The following is a 9,849-nucleotide window of genomic DNA, read 5'->3' as shown; positions in this document are numbered from 1 at the left end:
TGGACTAAAGCAAGCCTGCCTTAAGGATTCCAACTCCTGACCTTGCAACAACTGGTCTTTGCCTGCTGACATCATACTCCAAGTGCTTTGTGCTAAAGAAGTGCAGGGACAGGAAGAAAAGATATATAGAGAAGTAGGATGTTGAACTCCTTCTCCGCTATACTGAGCTCCCTCTCTCTATGTGACATCTAGCCCCTCCCTTGTCAAAAGCACCAACGGCCCTTTTGTTGTGCCACACATTGGTGTTGGTGTGAGGCTAGTCCTTTTGGTATGGGTGTGCCTTTTTAGGCCTGCTTACCCGTACAGTTCCTTCTGGGAGGGTTTCTTGCTGGAGGTATCTGACTTCAAAAAGGATCAAAAGAGAAACCCAGCCATACAGTTTCCTGCCCTGCAAGCTGGCAAGGCCAAGCTGTGTAATCCGAGTATACGTTACCTTCCCACTGCTAAACTGGGGTCTCTATGCTAACACATTTATGATTTCAATTTGAAGTGGCGTTAACAAGTATGAGATGTACTAGCCACTATACCTTAAAATCAGGTATGGGTTTTCGTTAAGGATATGATAATATCAAAATGAGGAACCTGATACACAGCTCTGACTGTCCAGGAACCATGAAACAAACCGGAAACACATAATATTTGTCACAGGCTGGAAAATAACTTCCTAAGAGACAAGAATGGCCTTCAAATAAATTTACATGGAATTAGTCACGAAAATCATTTCATTGATCAACTAATTCTTTAGGGCACACACAACCTAATCTTATTGACAAACCTTTATTCATATACAAGATTCTTAAATCCATTTTAAAAGCAATACATTCATGAGAATGAACTAAATACATCCAAAATTACCTTTTATTATCCTGACTTCATTACATCTGTACCACAATTAATCATGTGGTTTAATTATTCTTATTTAACAAACACAAATGATTGTGTACCCACAGTAGTTGCTGAATTCAAAAGAAAAGTGAAATATGTTGACAAAATGTGTTCATCCTTTTTAAGATACCTCACATTTTTTGGATTCTAGAACTGTCAGCTCCAGGGATGGCTGCCTGAAGGCTGAGCTCCTGCATCTGAATTAAATCCCTACTCTGTTATGGGTGATTCAAAAATAACTGATCCAAAACAACCCGCAAAAAGACAGAAAGGGGATGGAGAGATGACCTCAGATGAAAGAAAGGAAAGAGAAGATAAAATACTAGATATGCTTACCAAATTGACTCTGGATGTCAATGAGTTTAAAGAGAAGATGTCGAGATCAGAGGAAAGATATGTTGAGCTAACTTCCAACATTAACAGAGTGGAGACTCACTTAAATGAAATGGACGGCACAGTGGAAAGGGTGAAAAGCCAAATTAAAGACTTACAATTGAAGAATGAGAAGTTGTCCTCCAAGCTCTCTGACCAAGAACATTTCTTAAGGAGAAACAATGTGAGGGTGGCTGGCCTTCCTGAGGACGTAGAGAAAGGAAAACCCATGGAATTCATAGAGAAAGTGCTGATTTCTATGCTCAAACTGGACCCTAAGGTAAATTTGGATTTGGAAAGAGCTCATAGAAGTCTGGGACCGAAACCAGCCTTGGGCCAGCGACCCAGACACTTTGTAGTAAAGTCCCTTAGGTTTCCAGTGAAAGAAATAGTGCTTAGAAAGGCTCGTGAGTTAAAATAACCTCAAATATTATATGGTCTATCCGGCCATATTCTGTGTAATTGAGGATGGCAGGCTGTTTTCTTTCAGTGATAACAAAGGAGCTGAGGCTTTTTTAAGTGATTTGAACAATGAAGATGATTTGGAAACCATGGAAGCTGCCTTTGTCTCACAGAGATCATTACCAATTAAGAAGAAAACATAAGATAAAATATATTACCACTGGGTATGCTCTGTGTTCATTTGACTTTTTTTTATTTTTATTTACTTATATTACTTTATTTTTTACAGAAGTTCTTCTGTTTACAATTTATTTGGCATTTTATTTACATTAATATTGCTGTTGCATCAATCCGTTAAAGCGTTTGCTTTTGTTTGTTTTGGTTCGTATCATCGTACCATTAGAGGAAAGGTCCTAACGGCGCCTTGCATCACGCTTACAGGAAGTGAATTCTGATGGTCAAAATTGTCGTCGGTACGGAGATGTGGAGGCTCTCGGAGGACCGAGTGGCAGGGGCCGTGGAGCAGTGCACGTGACGTTGTTCTTGTTAAATCAAAGTGCACAAGTGCTGGAACGGAGGTGTGGAGGCCCTCTGTGGGACTGGGCATGTTGGAGTTGTAGGGGCATGGGGCTCTATATGTTGGTGTACTGAATGATCTAACTCCAACAACGCTAAGGCACTCAATACAAATTAACGTGTCCTGAAAAATAATGGTAAAAATGTCAAGGGAGCGCATATATTACCTTCCGTACTTGGCAAATGCAGATATTCTTCCTACGTATCGGTCCCTGCTAATTACAGATGTCTGACAGCAGCGCCTCCGGCTCATCTGGTCAGGGCACAATTTACTGTGGAACAAACATGGAAAGAAAAATATTTGATCCAATTACACACATATTACCTTGGTTAAATTCAGCAGCAGCATTTAGTTATAGGGCATATATCTAGGGGTTGCACTGAATTTGGCATAGGACTTGATGAGTTTGTTCACAGTTTCCAGGAAGTCCTTCTCTGTTGCCACTTTTTGACGTGCCAGAATAGCAAACATACCAGCCTCTGTGCACACACTTCGGATTTCAGCACCAGTGCTGTTAGGACACAGTCTCGCTTGCAGCTCAAACCGAATGTCTCGTTCAACACTCATGGAGCATGCATGAATCTTGAGAATGTGAGTACGACCCTCAAGATCAAGCAAGCTCAATTTCTCGGTCCAGGCGTCCAGGCCTCATCAACGCAGGGTCCAATGTGTCTGGTCTGTTGGTTGCCATAAGTATTTAGTATTGCCCCTCAGGTCAAATCCATCCTGTTGGTTGATCAGCTCCAGCATAGTATGCTGCACTTCGTTGTAGCCACCAGCACCATCATCAAAACGTGCCCCTCCAATGACATCAATTCAATTAAAGAATATCAGGCAGGCTTTCTTGGTTCGAGCCATTTCAAAAGGTTCACGCACCACTGTTGCTCCCTCCCCAACATATTTTTGCACAAACTCTGAACCAATCACTCTGATGAAGCAAGCATCTGTCCTTTTGGCTACCGCTCGATAACATAGGGTTTTTCCTGTACCCGGAGGAACAAAAAGCAGAACACCTTTGGGTGGCTCAATACCAAGATTAACAAGCGCTCAGGATGAAGCAGAGGGGTTTCAACAACCTCCCTTAGTTTCTCGATCTGTTCTTTACACCCTCCAACATCGTTGTAAGTGACATCAGGTTCCTCCTCCACTTGCATCATGGTAATGGTTGGGTCAATCTTTGGAGGCAGGGGAATGTGGATCTGATACTTATTTCTATGCACACCAACCCACATTCCCTCTTCAATGTCAGTGGGCGCCACCTGGTCACTGAGGTCCACCACAAACTTGGCAAACTGTTTGACACTGATGATATATTTGGGATCCTCAGAGTCCACTTTGATTATCTTTTTGCAACTTGCAGTGGCTGCTCACTTTGAAGTGTTTATTTATCTGCAGCCAAATCCCAGAGAGCCGGCGGCGCCAACCCGGGTCGGACTCCTTAATTCCTGTGAGCGCATTAATTTTCTTAAGTAGCTGCTGATTATCATCCTCGACAAGTTTGATCTGTCTGGAGTAGGTGCTCTGACCATAGGTTTCCAGCATAGCGATATCCCCTTCATCCGGTGCTCGGATAGGTTGGTCCTCCTTCTCCTCCTCCTTCGTCTTGCGATGGTCGTCTCCTAGATAGTCGGGCATGGGGAGGCGCTAACGATCTTCCTAGCGCTTTGCTGACTGGTTTACAAAGATCAATTTATTGTCTTTTCGTGGTTATTGCTGCTGCTACTGGTGGATTTTATGTTGAAGACTCTGTAAATGCATTTACCATTTAGTCCATCTCACAGTAATTAAAGCCGAGGTGGTGTCATCCGAGATTCATTGTGCAGCCCCTCTGCACTTGTTAGCAATTACATTGCTTTGCTGGCACGTCTCCTATTCATGCGTGTCATAAGGGTTCTTGAGGAGTTGGCTGTGTGGAGGTTATGTTGTCTTGTGCAGACCTATACTGTAGAAGTAGAAATAGTTCTTTGACTGATGAGGGCTATATCAATTAAAATTTGCAGGGTCAAAAATGTTGGCTAAATAGTTATGCAAAAAGGGATATAGGATGGTAATGGGGACTCTGGTGAGATATTCGATTATCACAATTTGCTGATGTGAGGATGTTATGGCCGTGCACGTTCGGTGGGCAAGCGAAATCTGCATATGCATATATATGTGCTATGGAAATAGGCTCGATGTTCATGTGCTCCAATAGATTTGAACCTCATATTTGGTTGACTTTTGCGACATAGCTCGATGTACCGTACTATAGATACAATTCATTATGAGGTCATCAAAGCTATGGCTATGTTGTGAATTTGCTTTCGGAGATTTTACTTTCAAATTACTTGTCATGGCACTATGCATCTTGAATGGTCACTGCTGGGGGTCATAGTTGCATGGCCTATTTGGAGTGTCTAGTGGCCTAGTTGGTTGATTACAATTATTGATGATCACATTGATGTTCGGATTGCACGTAAATTAATTGCTGATTTCCTACATTGATAGGGCCACGACACATTATTCACATTGTTGATTTGAGAATTCCACCCCAGCTTGCTTGGATAAACAGGAATATTACCATGCTTAGGGGTATGTTTACTTGAATTGGTCTTATAATTAATATTCGTGGTATCTATAACAGGGTGTGTTTGGGGCAATTGGTGTAGTTCTTAGAAGGGCCGTCAACAAGGAAAATGGGCCAGTAGAAAATAGGACTGAGGAATGATGTTAGAATATGGATAGCTTTGTGTATGTTGCAGGTGGGTGAGACTAAATAGTGGAAATGAAATTACATTGAAAATATAATATGCAATAAGTTATATAACGAGAAAAATCTAAATATTGGTTTGGAATTCTGTGTGCACAGCCTGCCATGAAACTATATGGGGAATACAGTATTGTTAGGGCAAAATTAATGAACTATAAAGGATGCTGAGGGCCTCCAACGATGAGAGGTAGATGATGGAGGTGACATGGTGGTTATGCAGGACATACTCAAAAGCAAGGGAATGGGTAAATAAGTTGTAAACAATGGTCAAAATAAATTGGAATGTTAATGGTTTAATATGGGGGAGTGGGGTGGGTATGAAATTGCTATACCTAATGCATTTCATTAAGGAATCGGGTGCAGGTATTGAGGTAATTGCAGTTCAAGAAGTTGGAGTTTTTGTAAATATTGAGACTCAATATAACCTTGCGGAGGCGCTGGGTGTAGTGTTATGTTTAGTTTGTGTGTGTTTTGATAGTTATGTATATTTGTTGTTGTTATCTGTTGTCTTGTGGGCACATGTACAACTCATGGTCTTCAAGCCCCCCTCATTTCCTGTACAAGGGAAAGAGTGTGAATTAAATGGTTAGATATATCCCAAGACGGGACAGTTGATGGGTGAATTAAATGTATGTTCATGGAATGATAAAGGTCTGAACATCCCAAGGTAAAGAAAGGAGGTGTTGATCAGAATGAAGAGGGAAAAAATAGATATTGCCCTGGTTCAGGAGTCTCACCTACTGGAAGAGTCAAAGCATCTTCTTAAGAACAATTTGTTTACAAGGGTACTCCTGAACTGTTTCAATACCAAATCAAGGGGAGTAGGTATACTGTTACGCAAAGGTCTGAATTTAAATATGGAGGAAGTAGTAATGGATGAGGAGGGGAGGGTAATTCTGATTGATGCAAAATATGAAGGGATATTAATTACGATAGGGTCTATTTATGGGCTGTTTTCTAGTGGAAGCGCTTTCCTTAAGAAGATGTTGAGACTGTTAAGGGAAATGAATGGAGAATGCACAATTCTAGGGGGTGATTTTAACTGTGTTCTTGACAGAAAAATGGATCGTTCTGCCCAGTGTAGGTATACAGCAGAGTATGAGTAAGGCGTTTAATGAATTCTTGCATGGTCTAGATCTGGTTGATGTTTGGAGGTTAATGCTCCCCGGGGAGAGGGCATTTTCATTTTATTCACCGGTCCATGATTCACACTTCAGAGAGGCTGGCTGAAAAAGTCCATAGTGTTGACATTAAGGAAAGAGGGATATCAGCTCACTCCTTGATGACAATGCGAGTGAACATGGGTTTGGAAAGCTCAGGTTTTTCAAAATGGTGCTTGAAAACCTACATATTACAAGAGCAAGGTGTGATTGAATCTCTAAAGGAATTCACTAAAAACTTCTTTGATGTAAATGTGGGTTCAGCCTCCAATGTTATGGTCTGGGATAGTTATAAGGCTGCCATACAGGGGGAATTAATAAACATTATGTCTCGCACTAGGAAAAAAGGAATGGCTGAGATTAAGAGGCTGGAAAATTAGTTGGGTGCGGCCCAGGAAAAATATCCATTATCTAAAAGTAATGAGGACAAGGTACATGTAGGATGATTGAGGGATTGTCTTAAACGGGAAATGGATATCCAATATGACAAAGGCATGCTCTTCATGAGGCAAAAGTTCTGGGAGCAAGGAGACAAACATGCTAGGTTGTTAGCAAATAGACTGCGAGGTCTAATAGATAATTCCTTTGTCTAGAAAATAGAGGGGAAAATGGAGAATACAAAACTCAGAAAGGGGAGATATGCGAGAGCTTCAGGAAATGTTATGAGTCTTTATACAAGGAAGATCAATTCCCAACGTCTGAGGGCATGGATACATTCTTCAATAAAATTGACCTACCTAAGTTAAATGATGACCAATCTGCAGTTGTTGATAGTCCCATTATGGAGGAAGAAATATTGTTAGCTATTAAGCAACTCAATAAAGGGAAAACACCAGGCGTGGATGGCCTCCCGGTTGAATTTTATCAGGCTTTGAGTGAGGTGCTGGTACCGTTTTTGTGTCCATTGTACAATGGTTTCATGACCAATGGGGTAGCTTGTCCCACAATGAGAGAGGCTTGTATTGTGGTACTTCCAAAGCCAGGCAAAGACTGCAAAAAATGTGGAAACTACAGGCAGGTTTCATTATTAAATGTTGATCTCAAATTATTTACAAGGATAATAACTAATTGGCTTGATAAATGCATTGTTGACTTAATCAGTAGTTCCCAGGTTAGTTTTATGAGAGGTAGATATGGGTATGACCATATTAGAATACTAATTGATGGTATGGGACTACCAAAGGAGAAGATCCAGGATACTTTATTGTTTTTTTATGGATTTTATAGAGTCAATTGGGCTTTTTTGTATCACACTATTAAAAAAATAGGTATTGGAGACACATTTATAAAAGTTATTAGGGCATTAAATTCATCGATCAGTGCAAAGGTCTGGGTGAATTGTGTTATGTCTCCTCCATTTTTTCTGTCTAGAGGTAATAGGCAGGGATGCCCATTGTCACCATACGTGTTTAATTTGGCATTGGACCCGCTTATTGCATACATAAAACAGGAGCAGAGTCTCCATGGACTTAAATTTGGGGATAACCAAGTTAAAAATTTTATGTTACGTAGATCACATGACTGTGATCTTAACAAACCCAATTGAAGGATGTGAGAAACTTAAATGTATGTTTAAGGAAGTGGGATTGTTATCCGGCCATAAAATAAATTGGAAAAAACAGTCTTCCCTCTAGAAAATCCGAAAAGATATTTTAAAATGGAGTCACTTGAAGCTAGGGCTATGGGCTAAAGGTAATGCCATAAAAATGGTTCTTGAACCAAATGTACTCTACATTATACAGTCTATCCTCCTGAAGTTTGCAAAGAAGGTCATCCTTAGTATTGATAAAGCTTTTCAAGGGTTTCTTTGGGGGAGGGCAACAGACCAAGAATTCCCAAATATATTTTGACTCGTTCTGTGAAGGAAGGTGGGTTTGGGTACCCGAATCTAATGAATTACTGTCCTTAAAAAAATCAACATTTTATCTTTCTGAAGTTAATAATTATGTTCCCAACTGGCACGTTATTGAAAATGCACAGTTCTCACCTTATGCTCTGAGTGATATGTACTCAATGTTCAAAATGCCAAATTCTACAGTAAAACTACCTACTATGAGTACAACTGGGGAGGCATTGCAAAATGTTACGATAAATAGAGGGGAAAACATTTGGATACATTATGACGCATCTTTGTGGCATAACATAGGGCTACAAATAGCAAATAAAACTTTATGCTAGCAGAGTTGGATCAAAAAGGGCATACTTAAAAGTTGCAATGTATGGGAAAATGATTGCATGATTTCCTTTGATCACCTGAGGGAATCCTTCAGGATTGGGGGTACGGTTTGAATACTCTTTTGATAGAAAGGAAAGGAATGTTGGGTGACATCATGAGAGAGGGACCCTCAGTGTGTGAAATCATTCGCTCTTTTCCGTGTAAAGTATCCACGTACATGAAACTAATGCCAATGGAGAACTCACATGTGGAGCCATGGGAAAAACTTTGTCAGGCTTGGGTGGAAGATCGAGGCATGGATATCGCTATGGAGGAATGGGAATACCTGCTTCGTATAGGGGTACAGACAAAAATTGACCTGGGACTCAGGTATGTTAGACAACGGATTATCTGTAGACTATATCGGACACCTTCAATAATGGCCAAGTTAGGACTTTTGGCTACTGATACCTGTTGGGGTTGTGGTTGTGGTGGGGGCACCCTAATGCATATGCTGCGGACATGCTCTACAGCATTCACCTTTTTCAATGAAGTTTTGCATAGATGTTACGCTCACCTGGCTCCCACAGAGGCGTCGATCTGAACTGGACAGCTGCAGTCTCCACCAATGTGACGCGTAGCGCCGAGATGACGGACTGGACTGGCCCAACTAGCTTCGTTTGCCTTGCCCGTAGGAATATTCTTCTGCAAATGGAGAAAGGGAATTAACCACCCTTGGAGTTGAGCGTAACTTCCCCCACCCCCACTGTTCTCCCCACAGATCACCTTTGATGTCCCCTCTATAGTCTCACCTGACGATTTGAAAAGATGAGCTCTCCATCCTGCATTGAGCGCAGGGGAACGTTGATAACCAGTTGCTTCACTGGCTCGAAGGAATTGGTGAGTTCCAGAACAATATTGACTCCAAAAAATATGTAGTTCATAAGAGTTCACATGTCTGACTTTCACTCTTGTCCGATTCCTTGCAGTTTGCAGCTTGACCCCAGCGAAGAGTTCCTCGTGGTAGCTGACGAAGTTCAGGTAAGGATTTGGCCTATCCTACACAGTTCAATAAAATAAGGCCAGAATGTAAGCTGCTTGTTCCCTTATTCAGGTGTGGCGAGAAAATATTAAGTTCGGGGAATTATGCCTCCGGCGGTAAAATTAGGTAAGTCTATTGTGGTACGAAGAGTTCCCCTTATTTGTCCCTTTGTCTCACCTTGTCGTCCTTTTGTTCCCCTTAGGGGCCAGGGTGCGGCGAGGATGCAATGGAGACTGCGCCGACCCGTGAAGATGAATAGTACCCCCGGCGGTAATCAGGTAGGTCTATGGGGGTAGTTACTATTGCCTCTGTTTATTTCCTTGGCTCACCTTTGCTGTTCTTGTGTTCCCCTTAGGTGCCAGAATGCGGCGGGAACGTGCAGAAGGATGTGGTGGATCGTGAGGATGCTGCGAAGGCCGGTGAGTTCAGCGCGGCGCTGCAGCAGGCGAGGCGGCGCGCGTAAATGCTTCTTTCTTCCAGCTCGAAGGTGCGGTCGATCCGAAATTC

General features: G+C 41.8%; 1 pseudogene; it reads right to left on the bottom strand.

Annotated features, from left to right (window-relative positions):
* Positions 1 to 2,576: 2,576 nt before the first annotated feature.
* On the bottom strand, positions 2,577 to 3,878 carry LOC138581888 (26S proteasome regulatory subunit 7-like; annotated as a pseudogene).
* Between the last annotated feature and the right edge of the window lie 5,971 nt (positions 3,879 to 9,849).

The sequence above is a fragment of the Ambystoma mexicanum genome, chromosome 3q (genome assembly GCF_040938575.1).
Source record: "Ambystoma mexicanum isolate Mex_15411 chromosome 3q, UKY_AmexF1_1, whole genome shotgun sequence".
In the NCBI taxonomy this organism is placed as follows: domain Eukaryota; kingdom Metazoa; phylum Chordata; class Amphibia; order Caudata; family Ambystomatidae; genus Ambystoma; species Ambystoma mexicanum.
This window is presented reverse-complemented; position numbering and strand designations above follow the sequence as displayed.